The following is a 22,040-nucleotide window of genomic DNA, read 5'->3' on the forward strand; positions in this document are numbered from 1 at the left end:
AAAGATAGAAAAATTGATGACAACTTAATGGAAGGTGAATTAATAATAATACAAAATACCCTTTACAACCACCCCCACTTTCGTGTGTGTGTGTGTATATATATATATAATATATATATATATATATATATATATATATATATACATACACACACACATACACATTCTCTCTCTCTCTCTCTCTCTGTATATAAACATACTTTTTTATTCTCCTTAGACTACTGTACTATTTAATGTCTCTGCTCTCACTCATTCTCTTATGTTTCTACATAGAAAATCCAGCTTCACGTATAATTCCAGATTTGTCAATCCATGACAATTTAAGTAGCTCTGATTTTTGAAAACAGGGTTTAAAATACTGGCTTTTAAACTTATTTGCTGTAAAATTGATCATTTTGTTATTTAAGATCCAAGAAGTGAAACCACTACTTGATATTTTTTTTCTTGTTTGTTGATGTCATATTTTGGTGAAATTTTTATTTTCCATCTGAAATATTATCTCTGATGAAAAAAAAATAACTGCCTACATAGATACCCTTTCTTCCTAAGTATGTTACATTCATTTAACATTAATACAAATTTCAGTAATTATGAGTTCATGAAAGAATAAGATTAACTATGAACAGATCAAGGTCACTGTGTTTCACCGCCACTACAATCAATGGCTTTCATAGATTAGATTTACTGTATTATCCTTCCTAAATGGAAGATTTACAAAGGTTCTCACTGTAATAATTCAGATATATTTATTTCTAGACCATGATTGTGATATGAAAAAAAAAAACAAAAACAAAAAATTTTAATGACATCCTATTTTTATTATTACTCAATTAGATCTGCCAACATTAGGAAAACTATCTGTAAATTTGGTGTTGTCTTTTATTTTGTTTATGGCATGAAGCATCCTCTTGAATTCTGGCATTAATGTCAAATTGCCGGAGTATCTACATTGGTAGACTCTCATAGGAATTGTATTACTCATTTCTATTATCAGGTGTGGTGGTGTATATAATAAGTATATGTGTGTGTTCATTCATTCTATGTAACTTACTTCAGAGTTACTCTTCTTGATTTAATTTTTTTTTTTTATGAATAATTAGAACAAGATTTTTGCATGAATTCCTCAACCTGTAATTATTTTTACCTGGGGTTTGGTCCATATTTGATCTATTTGTTCACTCAGATGTTTAGTACAGTTGGATGTCTAAAAAAATTTTCTGTTATTACCTGGTGTGTTTCAGTTATTACAGCTAGCTGTAATGTAATTTCTATTCAAATCTATGATTTTTAGGTATGCCATATAGTTTTATTGATTTATCATCCATAATGGTTTTGGGGGTATTTTTATGTGTGGGTGTGTTGAGGGTGGAGTAGTGGCTGTATATATGTACTTGTGTTTTTCTTTATACTAAAATATAATTACAAAAAAATTACCATTTTTTTGCAGTTAAATTTAGTGGTGTTTTGCAGTCTTTCAAAAACTGGAATTCATTATCATTTGGGAATTAACTTCTGAATAGTAAATTTAGCTTTGGATATTCTAATAACATTTACAGAATATGCATGTGTGTTTTATAGTCCATTGAGTCAGATTTCTGGAGTGAATTGACATTTCCTTGCTGTTTACTTATATTTTCTGCCATGTATAGAATATTTGATAACTTCTAACATAGCCTTCGTCCCCTGCTACAAGAGCTGTGTGTATGTGTGTGTGGGCGTTAGAGATACTTAATGGGGATGCTGTGAAAGAAATTTACCATTCTTTAATTAATCTAATAATTAACAAATAACCAGTTTCATGATTTCATTTTTGATGGAAACATCTAAATTCTAATAACATTTCTCCATTTCTGTTCAAATGTTCTAAATTTAGAACTAATTTCTAAAAAATTTTTTTCCATTATCTTATACAGACATTATTATTCAACACAGTTTCATACTAATGTGTATTTAAAATCTATTATATCGTTATTATGTCCACTTTTAGATATTGTAATGCTATTATTGTCTGTTACTACTTCATCTACACAAAATTTCAATATGATTCCTAATATTTTCTTCTGTAAGTAATCAGTATTATTTTGTAAGTAATCAATATTTTCTTGTTTTGTTTGACAAATAATAAGAAATGAAAGAAAACTTCTTTAAATTTTAGTAGATATTAGCATCTAGAAAACTGTATTTATTACTCTACTTTCAGCTGCTTTCCAAAATGTCTTACATATTTCTACACTGTATGATGTGATTGGAAAAGGATTAATTTTTTCTTTCCCCCCCCCCCCCCGCTGTTGTCATTAATGTTGCTCTTAAGATTGTTCCAGTGTATTAAATTACATATTAAAGAAATAAGATCCTAATTTTCTTATCTACTTCAATCTTTCTTTGTTAATTATGTTAAAATAATCATATCTGAGAACATTAAATGAAGAACATATTTCATATATTTAAAATATTGGCTGCTGGTACTTTGCAGTATTTTTAATTCACCTTAACCCTTTTTAAATATCAACTACCCACACTAAAATTTTCATATTTGAATTAAAATCTCAATCAAAATCTTATAAGACATGAATAGTGTCTGTGAGATTTCAGTTGGTCAACACCAGCCTACTATACCTAAACTATTATCATCATCATTTATTAAATTCCCCTAAATATTGAAATGCACGACACATGCAGAGTACTTATTAAAAATATTGTCAGGAAAGAAAAGATTAAACTACATTACACTTTTAAAATGCAAAACAATTTTTTCTTAAGATATTTTAATCACTAGGTACTACTCAGCTTTACTTATCCCTGGAAATATTTCAGATTATCTGACAAAGATAAGTTTATAATGTTTTTAATTAATACTTTGCGGATATAATTTATTTAAAGAAAAGTGTAGTTCTGGCTAAGACATCTTCTGTATCATATAGTTGGTAGTGAATAGAGCTTACTTTATTGGACTGTGTCCTTTTGTTGTTCATAATCAGTATCTAATTTTATTATAATTCCACTGTGTGGTAAAATCTATTAGCTTAACCATCACAGTTTAATCTTTAGAGTGTAACTTAGTATATGAATCATTAACTCTGTTTGCTCTTTTAAATTATCTTCATAGGTTTTCAGAATCATATATATATATATATATATATATATATGAATCTTAGCTAATTTACATGGTATTAAATTGGAACTAAAAGCAAAAAAAAGTTAGTATTGGAAGATTCCTAATTTTCATGTTACAATTGTAATTCTTTAAATGCTTTCTTATTATAATAATTGTGAGACATTGTTTTTAAAAAATTCACTCTGAGAAGTTTATTCAGAAACCTTATTCATATTGAGTTTGCACTTAGATCCAGTAACCTTGAGACTTGATGACAGCACATGAGATTTTTCACCTAGAACACTATATTTAGTTACTTCCCTTTAACTCTAGCCTTTAATGATTGTTGTGCTCTTATCTCTGGCACACTGGATCATTATGCAGTCTTAGCAGATTAAATGTAGCAGTATAATTAGCAACCAGACATAATATCCAGTGAAAGATATCACATTGCCTAAAATTAAAGCAGAAACTAATGTTGGGTTAAATTAATTTAGCTTCTTGGATAAAGATGAAAATTTATTCTTGCAGTGTATGTGTGTATAATGGAAAATTTAAACCTATGTATAGGAGCAAACTAAAATTACTAATTATATATAGATGATATGTATATGTACCTGTATACATATATGTACACACACATATCTGTGTGTGTGTGTAAAAATATACTTTATATTTATGTTTGTTAGCATAAGTGTATGTGAATATATATTGTAATTATGTTTGCATATATATATATATATATATACATATATATTCACACACATATGTATATATATTACTAACATAGCAATTACTGCTTCAGTTAATGACACACACACTGATAATTTATACACTAGTTTTAGTTGCCTTCATTGGATCAATTGAGTGCAACATACTGATTTGGACAATTCTTATAAGTAGTATTTAGTTAGCGTAAAGTACAGCTGACCTGCCATTAGTGAAACCAAACAGCTTTTGTTTTTTTGTTCTTTGTTTCCAGCAACAGTATTAGAATCCTTAGCAGTTTACCATCTATCATTTTCTTCATACTTGCTGTAAAAGGAAAATTTCTCTCAGTGGTTTAGATTTCACTTATTCAGCTATGTTTAACTCTTTCAATTATGGTTACATTGGCAGTGCCTCCAGCATAGCCTCAGTTCAATAACTGATACCAGTAAAAGCTAGAATGCAGTAGTTTTAAATATTCTTTGTTGCTTTGTTGTTCCTTTCTGTTGTAAAGAATTTGAAAAAAATTAAATACATTGTAAATACACATGACTTCAAGTACAAGTTTCCTGATAATTGTAATTAGCTTTTAATTTCTATAAAATCTGTGAAAATTTGATATTCATTTCATTGTGTGGTATATGATCTTGGACTACATAGTAATAAGGTCAAGCCTGATTCCAGTTGTACACATCTGCTTGCTTGACTATGAGTTCTACTCACATGTCAGGGCTAACTGGTAAGCAATTGGAAGAGTGCCAATCCATAAATAATAATTTCATCAATAAACAAACCACATACAACAGATATGGAATCAAACTGAATAATAATAATAGACAACAGTGACTTAACTCTAAAAGATAGTTATTTTATGTGTGTGTATTATTATAATGATTAATGGTAAAGCGTTTGGATGAAAACCTTTATGAGTGCAATCAAGGCCAATGACTTAAATCATGATAAATCACAGTGGTCTGTTTTTTATTCCTCTCTTCATTATATTTGAGTCTTCAGTAATAGAATTTAGTAACAAGTGCTCCACCACCACTTTATTTTTCCTATTTTCATTATACTTGTGTCTTTAATATTAGAATTTAAAAACAAGTACCTTGGAGTATTTTATATGAAGATCACCTGTTTCTCATAGTTGGATGAATAAAAACTGTCATGGGGCAATGAAATTTGGTGGGAAATTTTCAGTGAAGATGAGATCTTAACACAGCCTTTGTTTAATCCTAAGTCTGTCTTGATCAGGTAGACTTAAGGTCAAAAGCACTCCAGCCATAAACCATCTCTGCTTTTATTCAGACATGATATAACTAGAACTGCAATTCTTTAGTGTGTCTTTTCTAAAAAAGACTGTAGGTATAATTTGAGGATGGTTTGGCAGCTATTTCTTGCAGGTTGTGTAACTGCTTAATCTACGCTGTGTTAATTAGTTTTCTTCAGGTACAACAAATCATTTAGTACACTGGCTATGTTTAATATTCATTATAGTCTAACTCATTATGCACTACAATTTTTTTTTCTTTTGTAGCCTTTCATGCACTGCTAATTCAAAGGCCACTGGAGATTATGTATTTTATTGTGGTTTAAAAAATATTTACATCTTCAGTCACGTATTAAGCAAAAGTATGTTGTCTTTATATTTAGGTTAGAATAACTAAAATAGAGTAGCAGTGGAGTATTATAATAGTTAAGCCTGGACATTTAAATGACAAGACTTGCAAAATTAAAGAGAATAGGATTTAGTGAAGGAGTAATTGGACTCAGCAAGACTGAGTTTCACTGCTCGTTTCTCTTTACCGACCTCCTTCTCTCTATCTCTCTCTCTCAAGAAATTTTCAATTACTGCATAGCTGATGGCAAGGGAATGGAATCCTGGAACAAAGTTCAGGTGTATCCTTAAACAGTAAAGCATCAGTAAAATGATAAAGCAAGCAGGGGAATGGAGTGATCCCATAAATATCTCCAAATTTAGGGGTAATAATCTTAAATAATCACTCTTTTTTTTTTTTTTCCTTTACATTCTCATATCAAATAATTTGGAAGAGTAATCAGTTATACAATATGGATAAGTTATATGCATTGGTTAACTAATTAGCACAAATCAGGCATAGGCAGAGGTCAGATGAGCTTGGAAGTCAGACAAAAGCTTTAAGTTACTCTTTGCAAGTGATAATGCAGGTATGGTTGAACTGTTTTGAGCTGTTTTTGATGGCTTCTTCATTATGTCATTGAAATAAGATACATAAGCTTATATATACAAAGAAAAGGAGTAATTTTAATAAGTAAAATAATTAAACATCAGTCTGATTTTTTTTCTTAAGTTCTTAATGACTAAAAAATATTTTGATCACAGTCACCATCAGTTATTTGAAAAACATATTTCCTGCTCTGTTTAAACAAGCTCACTCAACCCTTTTGTTATATTTCCATTGGAACACACTGCCTTTGTTCTAATTAATTTTGAAAATAACTTTTTTCTACACTATCATGATGGGTGGGTTTGAATATCCAGAATTTGCTTGAATCATTTCCAAAAACCAACCTATCAGTGTGAAGAGGAAATGTATGTATTTTAGATGGTGGCTATATAACATTCTCATATCTGAACCTGTTGGGAAATATAACAAAAAAGAGTGTAGGAGTATTTTCACTTAAACACTGTTACATTTTTCTCAAATGCACTGTATCTGCACACTGCCAGTTTTGGATTTACCAAATAGATAAGAATAGACTGGCCAAATTTGCTGTATAATCACTCATCCAGTTGATGATATAAATGGAATTAGTACTGTTTATCTGCTAAACTGAGGCATGTAGCCCAATTACCTTGTGCAAGGTCACAATAAAGTAATTGTTAATAGTACATATATGTGTGTATGTATGTGTATATATATTTTTGTTAATGGTAGACTAACACATTACTTTCGACCACTAAACCTTTAAAATTGACTAGTCTGTCTCATCACCACCATCATCATTGTCAGTTTCAACGTGTGCTTCAGCTTTATTGCAGAATTTTATCTCAATTGCTTTAGGTTAGTGATGAAAAAACTTTAGCTTGATGCAGTTGAAATTTTAATTTCTTTAATAATCCTGTTATTGATCTGTCACTCATAATGTGAACATCTATTTCAGTTTTGGGTAAATACTTATAAATAAGCTTTTTATAACACGGTATTACAAGAAGACTTTTTTTTTTTCCAAAGTCCATCTTGTGTCATCCAAAAACACTGTAGCATATCTCTGCAGCATATCACATGGTATCAATTCTTAAACCCAAAAAGAATTGCAGTGTATTTTTTTTTATTTTTTGTTTAGTCCATAAACAACAACTAGATTCCTTCCTCATTCTCATACTAACCAATTCAATCATAAATTTAAAGCAATACTTGAAGTATAATTTCTTTAACTATCCTGTCTTAGTAAAACCAAAAACAGAAGAGGCTTACATCAAAATATGTATGGTTAAAGGTTCCAAAGATTACTTTCCTTTTAAGATCCATAAGCAGTTGTTCAGATGTGTGTGCAAATTTCTATGAAAAATATCAAAGCTAAACTTATTTGGTCATCATAGGGCATTTTTATGTATTTTTACCAAATGGCAGCTTTTATAATCCCTACACTATTTTAAGCTCACTTATATTCTTCAAAAACCTCGCTGTGCTTTTTAATTGGTATAATTATTGGTAGAAAGTTTTATGTACAATAACCAAAACAATACAACTCTGAGACAGGTTTTTGAGTTTGGGTTTTTGATTATTTCTCTAAAATCTGAGCTACTTTTCCACTGTGCTTTGTACATATTACAGCTCAAATGACAATGTTATTTCAGATCATTAATTTTTTTTTTCTTTTCAATTAGTTCATTTTTTGAGTAATTATGCAATTTTAATGTCTTAATATTTTCAAGATGATTATTCTCTCCTTTTAACTCTAAAACTACTTTGAGATTTATCAATTTGGTATATTATTGCATATACCATATTTTAACTGCCTTTGCAGGAATCTGACAGCTATGGGAAATTAAACTTTAATTTCTAAGTAGAACTGAGTTTCTACTGCCAAATCTGACATGTTCTGTTTTGTTGTGTTACACTGAAATTGCTTTCAGAGACTGGCTGCCTACCAAGACAATAATGCTGATGATTTCAAAGACACTCAGCAGGCATATAAGCATTGATGATGATGACGATTGTCATCATCATTATCATTACCTCATTATTCACTTGTATCCATTTTAGATAAATCTGTAAGTTTGTTGAATGAAAATCCCTTAGTCTCTTAACTGACCATTTTCATACCTTCTACCTCCAGCACTGGTTACCACCTACTAACTTACCAATTTTTCCCATTATGCATCATTATCTTTATAAACAAAAACCTTATTGTTTCCAGTTCACCATGTAATCATGTCCAGGCTGTTTATTACTTTGCTTGGAAATGAGTGTAGATGTCAGGAAGGGCATCTAGCCATAACAAACTCTGCCCCAGTGTATTCACTTGACCTATACAAGTAGATGTTAAATGGTGATGAGGACTCTACTCTTTGCATGTGATGTTCCACTGTTTACAAAAGATTGATTCTTCCCCCCTCAGTTATGACTTGCTTTCTAAATTCATTCTTAACTCTTGCTGCTTGTTTCTTATCTATTTCTTCAGCTGTCACAATTTAACCATGTTTGACATATAAAATACTTGCAGGTGAAATCAGACTTCCCACATAGAGACTAAAAATCAGGATTTGAATTTTTGATATCAAAAATAGAAGGAATAGAGTGAAATGTCTTAATTGACCTCTTAGTTTTTTCAAACCATTCAGCCATGCATAGCTTTTGTCCACCAACTCAGATTTAAGTTAGCTGTAACATGTACTTACTAAGTAAATTACTACTTGACTTTAAATATATTGTTTCTAGTTGTTTTTTTTTTATATTAGCACTGATCTGAATTGCTTATCTTACATCAATTACATCTAATACTAATCACTATAATCTTGGTCAGGTATTACCCTTATAGTACGTGTGTACATGTTTATATGAATGTGTATATGTGCATACATATTGTTTATATATATATATAGCTTTGAACTTTAATGAGAAACAAAAAAAAAAAGAGAGAAGGGAGTAAGACTCACAGAATAGACTGTTAGACAAGGAGCTTTACACTGCTAGTTAATTTTGTCCACACTTGGCATATCTGTAAGATTGGTGCTCGTGACCGCTTTCTGTGGCATTAAGTGGCTGAGAGAGAAATATCCAATTTGGTTGCATGTTAGAGTTAGTTGAATCATTTGAAGCATATTACTTATAGTGTCTACTAACAGGCAAAAGAAATACTCATTTTTACTTTGACACATGGAAGGAACACATGGGCATTATTATTAAAAATCTTGTCCGAACAAATCCCAAAACTCAGTCTTCAGCAATAGATGAAAGTGATTATTTAGCACTAGTTTCATTTTTTAATAGTTTTATGCTTAAATTTGTTCTTGTTAAATACTATGTGTTAACTCTTTCATGTGCTGTGTAATCTGTATTAACAAAAATTTGCATACATTGATAGAGGTATTGATAGATATTAAACCTCAAATAGATCCTCAAGCATATTCATTTATCTTATGATAACTATCAGTTATTTTTACCAAAGCTTATTGCATTTTTTTTACATCTAAACTGAAAAATTTTCGTTCAAATTCCATTTTTTTTAATTTCCATTCTCATTATATACCTGGCCTTGTTTACTTACTAAAAGTTCAATGGTGTGTTGCCTTAGATCCTGTCATAAAATTTGAGACTGGATAATGGTTCCCATCTTCAGTTTTCTTGTCATACTAACATAGATATCCCTATCTCACCACCTTCTTTCGCATGTCTTGATTATTTACTTCTCACTGTAGTCCAGTCTTTTAAGATCCAAACTAATTCACTTTTAGTCTGCTCTTTCTTTAGGCATTCTCCATCAATTAACCATAAACTCAAAGCACTTTTTCAACCAACCCTACAACTTGTCTATAATGTAATAACTCACTCTATACTGACCAGTGCTTTTGCTATTCAACTGCCTTTCAACCAACTAAATGTAATCAGCTTGTTTATTTCTAATCACTCAAGCCTTTTTCATTTAGTCTTATGTTTAGGGGTGTGACAAAATGCCTTGCAGTATTTGTTCCAGCTCCTATGTTGTTTGCTCAATCCCCACTGAGATCAGCTTTGCTGTTCACCCTTCTGGGGTTAATAAACTAAAGTACCAGTTAAGTACTGGGATCAATGGAATCAACCAACACCCGATCCTTAAAACTGCTGGCCTTGTGCTTAAGAAACAATTGTCATTAGCATTACAATTCTGATACATGCTATATTTGTACAAGAAAGAAACACCTCTAATTGGTGGGTGGGAAAGGTTTATAAAATATTTGACCTACTTCATTCAAATCCTGACCACTACAACCACCATTGCTTTTAAGCACTAAGTAAATACAGTCTATCTACAACTTTCAGCTAGCCATCTCTTCAATCAATACTTTTCAGTCTGTGGCTGTTCATGCTTTTAGTTACTTCACTCAATCTAACATTATTATAATTAGCATATCACTGAAGCTCGGTTTTTCAATGCATTTTTGCTACATTCCTAGCAGTGATATCTGGTATGTCTTCTCCATGCTTTCTTTTAACTATAGTTTGTTATTGGTTTTTTTTTTTAATATTATGATATAGTGCTGAAAATAAGTATCAACTGTCTTATTAGACCAACTCAAAGTTACATGACAACTGAAATTATGAGTCTCTGTAGATCTGTTAAAGATTCTGTTGCACCTATTGTGCACTTAATCATTTATTAATTATCCAATTTTGTGTCCTTACTTGTTCTCTTATTGACTACTAAATATAGTTCTTTCTTTGGATTGAAACTATATTGAAATAGTGATATCTGCTAATTAATTCACATCTAAAATTATGTCTGCACATGTAACAAAGCCTGCTATTGCAAAAATGGACTGGTTACTAAGAAATATATTGAACTGTAGTCAAGGTACATGCTTTCGTATACAATGAGTTAACTAGCAGGGCTCCATCATCACAATCAGAAGAAATATTTGACCCAATATGAAAACAAAAGGAAAATTTTTCAAATGCTTACTAAATGTGTAGAGAATGTAATTTTCACTACTGCCTATTTATAGCCAGCAATACCTAACACAAATTGTATTGCTAAGTAACTATGTGTTAATGCATTACTATTTCATTTTGTTCTTAATACAACCTACAGTTCACCAACCATATTTTTGTTGGATAGAGCTAGGCTGGATTTTTTATATATGTATATAACTATATTGCTTTCTAAAGAGCAATTTGATTTTTAAAAATGTTTTAGTTTGGTTCATAATATTTCAATAACCAGTTTGAATTTTTTAGAGTAAATACTCAAGAAAACAAAACTGATGCTTAACTTCTGGGTGAGCAGATTAAAAGAATAAAATCCTTAATTATAAGCTGCTACCATTTAACTTTAATCTTAAAACATGAGATAAAGTTGTCCTCCAACCATGTTTAAACACTATTGCAAAGTAATAAATTATATTCTTAGAACTAGCTAATCTGTCTCCGCTGTCTCTGTCCTGAATACAGTCAAGTTTTATAATTTAGTGTGAAAAGAATTAGCAATTGTTGTCTGTTATAATTTAATATTTTGTTAATAAATATTTTATAGATTTAAATAATGCAGCATCAAATTGCAGTCCCATTCTCACAGTAACTTGAGAATTACTAATTAGTAATAAAGCAGCCCTTTACTCTAGTGCCCGTTCATTTTCAATAGCAAATCTTTTAAGTTTCTTAGATTTGGCACATCCTCCTTACAAATTTCATGTCATTGATTTTTATGTCCTATCAACAAGTACCTGAATAGTTGTAATTATATTAAACTACCAATGTCTCACAATATTTGTATTTGCACATTTGAACAATGCAGTGCTCATTAAATATGCAAAGCGAATCTAACCATGAGAATACTGAAGGGAATTTAAAGCAAAACTACTTGGCTCATATTTTGAAACCCCATCTTCTGCAGCCATTTCTAATTGAAACAGTGTAGGAGGAATTTCTACATATTCTCTCAAAATTACACAGGCCTAGTTACTTTGGCCTTTTTTTTTTCTTTCATGTTTAATTTTAAGATGATGGCAATTGGTGCAGGAAAACACCAGCCTTCAATTGTCTACTATTTTCATTTCTAGGTCAGTCTTCAGAATCTAATGGTAGATATTAAGTAGTTAAACTTAGATGTGATTGCTATGTTTTTGACATCTGTTAGAGTGTGGTTACTAAGTAGGTTTCATATTTAAAGACTACCTTAATACTCTGTCAATTTCATATATATATATATATATATATATATATATATATATAATATATATATATATATATATATATATATATATATATATATATATATACAACAAGTTGCTTTTGATTGGTTAACACATTTAAATGACTTCATCAATTATAACAGTTTATTAAATCTAAATTTAATATGGATTTTATTAGTAAGTCTATGTTACAGTGTTCTTAAAAAGTTGTTATGGATATTGAATAACGTTATTTTATCTATGTGGAGTTCATGTGCAACGTCATTATTTGGCAATATTGGCTGGCAGCAATCAAAATTTCTCATGAGGTTCAGCAGCCACAGTTTCCATCCAACATCCTGACATTGCCAACTTGTGTTTGCAATATTGCTTTCAGCCATACACTCATCAACAAAACTTTCTGTAATACAGCCATGCCTAATGTAGGCCACAAGTTCAGGACATCAGAAGCTGTTTAGATTCACAGTGGCCTCGCTGTCTCCCAGAAGGCAATATCTAATTAACATAACTGGGACAGTATCAAAAATTCCACCTGCACAAGGATCCTGTCTTCCTTCAACCAACACCATCTCACTTGCCTCCAAAAGCCAAACAACAATACCTGGCTTCATATAGTACCCTTTTATCAACTGGTACCCTTCCCAATGATGAACTAATACTTATTAGAGTTACTCTGCTCATCAGCTTCCATGTATTTGAGTTACATAAATGTTGTGAAGCTGCTGTCAATAAGTCTGGAGTGCACTTACTTTCTTGTCATCATAGTGTGGATTATTTCCCTACTGCTCACCAAATTGAATAATGTTATTAAAGGTAGCTTTGGTGTTGTCGGTTTCCCTGTCATAACTAAAGCTTGTTATTGACTGCAGTTATCCTGATGAGATAGCCTTTTCCCCAGTCAGCATGAGCAAGGGGGACAAGTTGCTCAACTAGGATGGTACATGTGTCACATTCTCTAGTGTCAACCATACCACAAGGCAGAAGAGTGGAAGACCTCTGACATCAGGTTGCTGCTCTCTTCTGTCAAATTGGAACAAAGGCAATGCACTTAAAATAAGAAAGAACCCTTTGAAGCAGAATAGCTGATGCAGTAGATGTCACTAGTTGTTGTTGTTTTTATAGCCATACCATTATGATATTATCTATGGGACATAGATTTTTTTTTTGTGCTGGGCAGTTCAACTGTCTTTACATTCTGATTTCAATTTCTGCTGTAGTCGACTTTGTCATCTTTTTGGGGTCAATAAAATAAGTACCAGTTGTGCACTAGAATCAATCTAATTGATTGTCCCCTTGCCCCAAAATTGCTGGCCTTGTGCCAAAGTTTGAAATCAATAGTAAATTATCAGAACTTCATGTACTATTATTATTATATTTTCAAATATTGTAATTTTAAGTATATTTTTTGGCATTAAGATAATTATTGTTCTAATGCTAGTTATTCATTCAACTATAAAATAAATTTTAACTTCAAAATAATTTTTTCTGTATTCAGTCATGGAATTTCATCTTCTATAATTTGATTTCTGAGCTGATGTCATTGCAGCACTAGTAACAGCTTTTTAAATGTCATTGTATTGCTTCTACATAAATTAAAATTACACAAGTTAAACAACTCTTCTCAAAATCACTTATAGATATTATAATACTCTACCATTTTTTCTATAAAACATTTAGACATTCATGCAAAACTTAATGCTTTACCAGAAACTGCCATTAATCATTTTATAGCAGGTTTTTATTTCTTTTTCTTTTTTAAAATAGTTTTGTATTTGAATGCCCAATTTTGTTTCTCTTTGTCATTCTGTGAATTTAGTTATTGGTACATCATGTCTAACCACTTCAATCTCAAAAAATGTTCATCAGTCTCTGATGAAAAGTTACACATATATCACTATTTAATCATATATTTACTTTTATCATTGGTATTGTGTGAAGTAAATTGTAACATTGTGATTTTTTTCCTCCATATTTTTTTTTTATAAATAGATAAATGTAAATATTTGAATTGAAGAACGTGTCTTTTGCCTGACTATCTGTATTTTGTTGTACTCAGTTACCATTCTACTATATTTGCACATAAATTTTATATTTTTACAATCACACGTCCCTGTTTAGGAATTTTCAATTAGCACTATCTGAAGCGAATATGTATTTGCCTAACCCATGCAAGCATGGAAAAACAGAAGTATAACAAACAAATGAATGAGTAATTTCATTCTCTAATGAGACCACAATGTTTAATGTCTTAGCAAAAATATACCTTACCAAAGATAGTAAATATTTGTAGTAAGGATGTGTAATGACAATGGCCCATACTAAATGTCATTCCAGATTTGCTTTAATTTTCCTTATGTCCTAAATTTAGATCCTTTTGGTGTTAACTTTACATTTCACCTTTTTGGAGTCAAAATCAATATTAGTTAAATAATAGGGTCATTTCAATAAGCAACACCATTTTCAATTAGATATGTGACCCTGTGCCTAGTGACTCTAGGCACTGTAGTGGCACAAACACTGTTGTATTTATTTACATCTTTTTGCATTACAAGTTCAAATAATTTTAACCCTTTAGTATATAAACTGGCCATATCCAGCCTAAATAGTCTGCCTGTTTTATTTTCAAACAGGTCAGGCTCAGCCTCTCACACCTTTTCTATGAAGTCATTTTTAAAAAATAAACAATCACAGTTGAAATCTTGAAGCTACAAAATTATGCATGATTAATTCAAAACCCTGAGAATAAGTAAGCATTACATTTGACAGGGTAGTCTGAATGCTAAAGAGTTATAAGTCAGTAAAATAATTACCAGTCACATACTGGACTTGATAAAGTCAACTACACTTCTTTGCAAAATGTGTGGTCTTCCAACCAACTAATCCAATAATCTTTCTGCAATTGATAAAGTACATAAAATAAATAATACAAGTAGTAAATAATTAACTATATCATTTTCCACCTCTATTGAATGGTCTTTGAGCATAGTAAAAAAATAATACCAATAAACTGAATTGGCACAGAGAATAGGTTTTTATGGTGACTAGTACTGTACATTATATATTATAGTTCAAGTACTAAAGCCAGAAATTATCTTTATTACTATCATTATTATTATTATTATTATTATTATTATTATTGTTATTACTCCAGTAATCTTATCATTGAAAGCTTTTACTACATAACTACATAGTTCTATGTGCCTTGTCTACATGGAGTGTTTCATTTTCTTTTTTTATTGTATTGCTGATACTCTGTGTAATATAAGTGCATAACTTTACTGTTTTTCTGTGTTTATGTAAATCCTGGGGTCTAAGATATATTTCACTGCATCTCTTATTCTTAAGGCATCTGTTATAGTGGGGATTGTTTCTCTGTTTAGTCTCTATATTCTACATATTTTTATTTCCCCATTCTTTGTATTTAGTTAGTTTCCAGTTGAAATTGATAAAGCAATTAAATCTTTGGTATTATTAAGGGAGAAATTTACTATAACCCTATTGATACCAACATGCCTGAAACCACCTTTGATTCTATGGGATAAACTTCCTGTTTTAAGAGCATCTAAAATAAAATTTCCCTTCAAAATTTCATGTAAATTTGTTTCAAACATTAATAATGCTAAAGTTATTTTTCTGAATCTTCATTATTTTTTAAATTAATCAAAATACAAAGGCTGTATTCCAAAAGAAATATAGTAACTTTTTAGTTAATGTCTTGTCAATCTGTATTGTATGTTGGTCATTCTGTAAGATCTATGATGTGTGTATCATCTCTGTGATGATGCACTTATTAACTCATATTAACCATAAATATTAACAATATCATCAGCCAGTTCTTACTGTGTCTAGGAGTCAACTTGCCTAGGCTCTCCAGTTTACTCTGTGTTGTACTGCATGTATAGAAATCAGACAGGCTTTGTTTTCAGTCCATTCTTTGATACCATCAGTCCACACAAATATCTTTGATGGCCTCTTGCTTTTAACAATATGCATGTCAACAAATACTGCCATTAACAAATATTAACCATAGAAATACACTTGAAAGGAGTATATATTGTAGCAGAAATCAAACTATCAGCTGTGGGGTTATTATTCAGTCAACTTTGATTTTCATCTTTCTAGGGATAAAATAGTAAGGGGAGTTTAACTGTAGCCAATTTAATTCACTCTACGGTCTCCTCCGTGTTTATGACTTTACTCCAATATAGAAAATCAGTGGCAGTAATTGTAAATCCATGCTAACTGCTAAACTGTTATCTAGTTATACCCTTTTATGTGATGTTAACCCTATTATAATCAACTTTATCTTTTGTCCACTTCAAGTTCAATATTATAATATAAATACTGGTGATATACCGAATATTCATTCCTTCAGCTATGGACTCATCTACCAATGTGAGGAATATAACTTATATATAGTTGATATATAGCCATGATATCTGTAATTTTTAAGATGTGTTCTCTTTTAAATGGTTGGTACTGGTTAACAACTGCATTATGGTAGAGTCATATTAGCCATTTGAAATACAGTTATATTTTCTATTTTATTATATATACAATAAGATAGTAGTGAATATGGCTAAGTTCTATCCCTCATCAGTTGTTGACCAAATATCATCACAATTTCAACACTTTCCATCCAACTTTGATAAACTACATTTGCTAATAATGCAGTAATATTTACCTGTATTGAATGGCCTTTAAACATAGTAAAAGATAATGGTATATGATATCAGTAAATTGAATTGGTACAAATAACACATTATAATGTTAACTAGCATAGTATATTACATATTGTAGTTCAAATATTTTGAGTTAATTATGTCAATCATCTCTTCAAGATCAATAAAATAAGTCCCAGTAATATACTGTATCAAGTCATATGACTTGGCACATACAAAATCATTCACTGATTTAATGTAAAGCTGATAGTTCTTGCTTTATTATTCCTCTATTTAATATTACAAATCACTTTTATCTAATTACAATCATGAAATCAAAGCAAATATTTGACTGCTTTTTCATTCTTTCTGTATTTTTTTTAATGTTGATGTTCCAGACCATAATTATTATGTGCATCATTATTTGAATACAGTTCATCACTTATGTCATTTATAAATCATCTCATTATTTTACATAGCTTTTCAGTGAAGTATTAACATAAAACTGTTCTTATATTATTTGTATCCATTTGAAAATAAAACTGGTTTAATATTTCAATCCGTTATATAGATTTTTGTTGCTCCACTGCTGCTAAATAGTAAAACGAAAGTGGAGTCTTGTAATCATAATTATTTTAGCGTCAAATTACTAGCCCTAAGCTTCATTTTATCAAAAGAGCTAGAAACTAAGACATGTAAGTTTAATGTTGCTACCTACTTACCTTCTTTCTCTCTCCTTGTCCTTATCTTAAGTTTTAATCAATGTAAGCAACTTGCTGAAAACCAGAAGGGAAGCCTGCATATATTCTTGCAATCAACTACAAACTGATGGACTACTTTTGGTTATGAAGAATATTTTTACTTCTCTATTACAAAGAACAAAAACTACATCTATATTTTATTCATAAATCAGTGTGGAATGCCAAACTCACCACTTTATTCTGGGTTATTGGATGCCTAGAGGGATGGTGGGTGAGGGATTAAATTATTTACTATTTCTGTTTTTTCAATGAAGAACAAAAACAAATGCTTTCTATTGAGACAATCTACCAACTAGACCATATCACAGGCAAACCTTTAGATTTGTTAAATCACAGATTCAGTTGAAGACCTTCACTGGATTCCACCAGTTGAATTAAACAATAATAATGTATTTGAAGATGTCATTAGTGGTCTATTCTGCCACAATAGCTTGTGTTTAATGTAATCTATGTCCATCCTGTGTATTTGCAACTCAGGAAGCAAATCTAAACCTAAATTTCAAATGTAGATTAGATATCCTCCTATTAAATGGCAATAATTCCTACATTAATATCAATATTTATACTGACTGATTGGCTCTTTCATTTATTCATGCTCGTCTTCATCAGCCTGATACATAGTGTTGTGTTCTTAGCTTAGTTATTTTAATTCAAAAGAACATCCTGATTATGCTTCATAACTACCAGAACTATTATTTCTTAGGATCTATTGTTGATGTTGATTGTACTTAGAAATTGGTTACAATGTCTACAACAGTAGCTGATTTACAGCCAAAGATAATAAAACAATCTTTAAGGATAAGACATCTCCTTGCATAATCAGTTATCAAGTTATTACACACCACCATCTCATTGAGCCATGCTATGCTGCTATTTAAACATTTCATTTCTATAGTCACTTTCAATCACTTTTCCTTGTTCTTCATTCTTGAGAATAGATAATGTTTGATAATAGATTTGGTTTCAAATTGCATTGAGACTTTTGCATCATAATAATCTTATTGGCCCTTTGTTGTGCTACTCAATTTCATACTATTATTTTACAATTGAATACATTATTAATACATCATACACTGATGACTTTGTCATTGATGTTGTAGCTAGTGAAGTTCAGTTTTTGGATAGCACTTATGGATCATGATTCACACATATTTTACTTTCAAACTTGAGTTTTATTACTTTGTTACAGGAACTAAATTATTTTATTCCATAACCTTATAACTCTGTTCTAACAATCTGTATTTATGAGAAAGACAATAATCCCAAGTATTTATCACTTACAAGCAACAGAAATAAAAATTTAGTTGTTAAGAAACCACCAGCAAAGATATTTTTTTAAGGACAGAATGAGTGGCAGCTTTTTTTTTTTCTCTCCATAAATTATTCTTCATCATGGGTATATACCTGTATACTAGTAGCAAAAAAATAACTGATGTGAGATTTTATCCTTTCAATATGCAAAAGCTGCAGTCTGCATTAATTTCAAGCTACAGCAACACTATTAACACCAGTAGTAGCAGCTGTTTTATGAAGATACACCAATTCTACTGTAGTAGAGACTAAGAGCTGAGAACAAATCGATGATAAATACTTACCTGGATTTCAAGCACACCAGTCAGTTGTTAGTGTCATTGTTCATTACAGTATTTATCCAATATAAAATATCTACATAATTTCATGGAATAGAGTTCAACATTTAACCCTAGTGGTGTGTGTGATGGGTAAATTAAAATTGAACAGCAAATATGTTTATAGCTTTAATATATCTGTTTGTGGTGTGTGTGTATATATATATATATATATATATATATATATATATATTGAAGTAAATAAAAAGTGATATATGAAGTCAACTTTCACATTGGCTTCATATACCTGCGCAAAACAACCTTTAAAATGTAAAATGCAAGTTTTACAATGCAATGTGGGACTCCATTTTTAAAGATAAATGTCCTTTCTAATGCCAAGCAATTTATTTGATTTTGTTTAAAGAAACTCTATTGTTCTGAGCTGGAAACTTTTGACTTAACTATTAGGACAGCATAGATATGCTTAAACCTTTAGCATTTAAACTGGCAAGTCCTGGCCTCTCAAACCTACTCTGCAATGTCATTCTCAAAATAGACAATCATCTTTGAAATCCCAAATTTACAAGATGATGCGTGATTAATTTTTTAAAAATGTGAATAAACAAACATTACATTTTGCAAAATAATCTGAATGCTAAAGGGTTAGAATACTGATTATACAATGAGACAATCTAACGCAATAACTAAATTTACTAGATTTCTCTTAACATTTTAAATTAGCTCATGGTCTACTCAGCAGATCTGACCAGGTTTGCTCAGCAATAGCAATAAAATTCATATTTCATATCAATAAGTAGATATTTGTTGCTTTTATAAACTCAGAGTGTACACTACTATCAGTTTGCAGCATTGAAGAAAGTAACAAAAAAGACATAAGATACACAAAACCTCAAATACCTAAGTACAAAAAAAAATATTGACAACTTAAAGCTTAGGTATATATGTACACACAGGGTGTTCAAAAAGTCTCTCCACAGTAAGTATTTTATTGTGAAAAAGATATTTATAAGATGGTATAACACTACAAAAGAATATATTAGACTTTGGGAGACTTAAAAAAACTTTATAAGAAGTGTTGAAAGTGTCATCCTTCATTTCCAATACATAAGTTGACTCTGCTACACGTTTTGAAATACATCTTGGAGAGTCTGACACAGTATGGACCATGTGAAGGTTATGATTGCGTCTTTTAGCTCATTAATAGTTTCCAGGTGATTCCTGTACACTGATCCTTTATTGCTCCCCAGAAAAAAAAAATGCCTGGCAGTGTTAAATCAGGTGATTTTGGTGGCCAAAGTCCCTTTGAAATAATCCGATCACCAAAAAACTCTTGAAGTAGCACCATGGTGATGCACTAAGTATGTGCTGTAGCTCCATCTTACTGAAAGTATGCATTATTAATTTCACTTTCAGTGAGTTGGTCTACAAAATGAATAGACAATATTTGAGCAATATCTCTCAGTGTTGATGGTGTCTTCAAAAAATATGGAGCCTACAATACGCTTTCTTGAAATTGCTATCTATACTCCAAGTTTTTCAAGATGCAGAGGTTGCTCATGCATCGCGTGTGAATTCTCAGTGCTCCATAAGCTTGTGTTTTCCAAATTTATGTGTCATGATGTGGAACAACAGTATTTAGAAAAGTTTCACTGAACTTCTGTTTCACAGTATCTGTGTATTTGTTTCCAGCTCAAAACACCCATTCAACTAAAAATGTACATTCTTCAATGGTTAGCATGCTGACATGCTGAAGGGTACACAATGACTGAGGAACAGTGGCTGACACCCAGCTGCCCACACAGTGATAGCCAAGTTGTGCATGCACAGGATGAAAAAAATTTACTGTGGAGAGACTTTTTGAGCATAGATAAATTCACTATATTTTTGATAAATTTTTCAAAAAGATGTCAGCAATCTACAGATTGTTGAAGAATATTGATTCACCAGAAATTGTTGCATCTTAGCAATTCAGAAGACAGTCCAAGTTGAGTTTCATGCATAAAATAGAAACAAATAAATATATAGCATATATATATGCTTTTAATTTTTTTTTTTTTTTTAACATTTCCCCTCTCCCTCAAGAAATTACCACAATTTACATAATTACTGCAAGTTATTTTTCTAATCAGATTTTCCAGTCTTTTGCCATTCTTGGATGTACACAATATTTTTTTTTTATTTTGGTTGTTTCAGTCATTTGACTGTGGCTATGCTGGAGCACCGCCTTTAGTCAAACTATTTGACCCTGGGACTTACTCTTTGTAAGCCTAGTACTTACTCTGTTGATTTCTTTTGCCAAACTGCTAAGTTACTGGTATCTAAACACACCAACATTGGTTGTCAAGCAATGTTGGGGGAACAAACACAGACACACAAATATATATATATATATATATATAACAGGTTTCTTCCAGTTTCCGTCTACCAAATCCACTCACAAGGCTTTGGTCAGCCTGAGGCTACAGTAGAAGACCCTTGCCCTTGGTACCAAGCAGTGGGACTGAACCCAGAACCATGTGGTTGGGAAGCAAGCTTCTTACCACATAGTCACTCCTTTTCTTAATTTTCCCCAAAATTTAGAAAGGCTGTTCCTCCAAGATAATCAAGAATATTAGACAATGTAAATCTAGTTGGGATGTTTATGACAGGAATGGCTTATATTACACAAAGATCAATAAAACAAGAACAAACTGGTATTGATTTGTAAGAGTCTTGTTGAATTTATGAAGTAAAATGTAAGCAAATGTTTCACAATCACCTTCAAGAATGTGAAACTTCCTTGCAGTTCTGTTGAAAACGTGAGAACAAATATTTTGCTTTTTTTGTTTTGAATACAGTTAATGATTGTATCTA

The 22,040-nt window shown here is 30.8% G+C and overlaps 1 protein-coding gene across 19 annotated transcripts in view; it reads left to right on the top strand.

Moving 5' to 3' along the window:
- LOC115216989 (plasma membrane calcium-transporting ATPase 2) overlaps positions 1-22,040 on the top strand; it is a 330,524-nt gene that overhangs the window by 134,557 nt on the left and 173,927 nt on the right. The window lies entirely within an intron of this gene.

This window comes from Octopus sinensis, linkage group LG11 (assembly GCF_006345805.1).
Source record: "Octopus sinensis linkage group LG11, ASM634580v1, whole genome shotgun sequence".
NCBI lineage: Eukaryota > Metazoa > Mollusca > Cephalopoda > Octopoda > Octopodidae > Octopus > Octopus sinensis.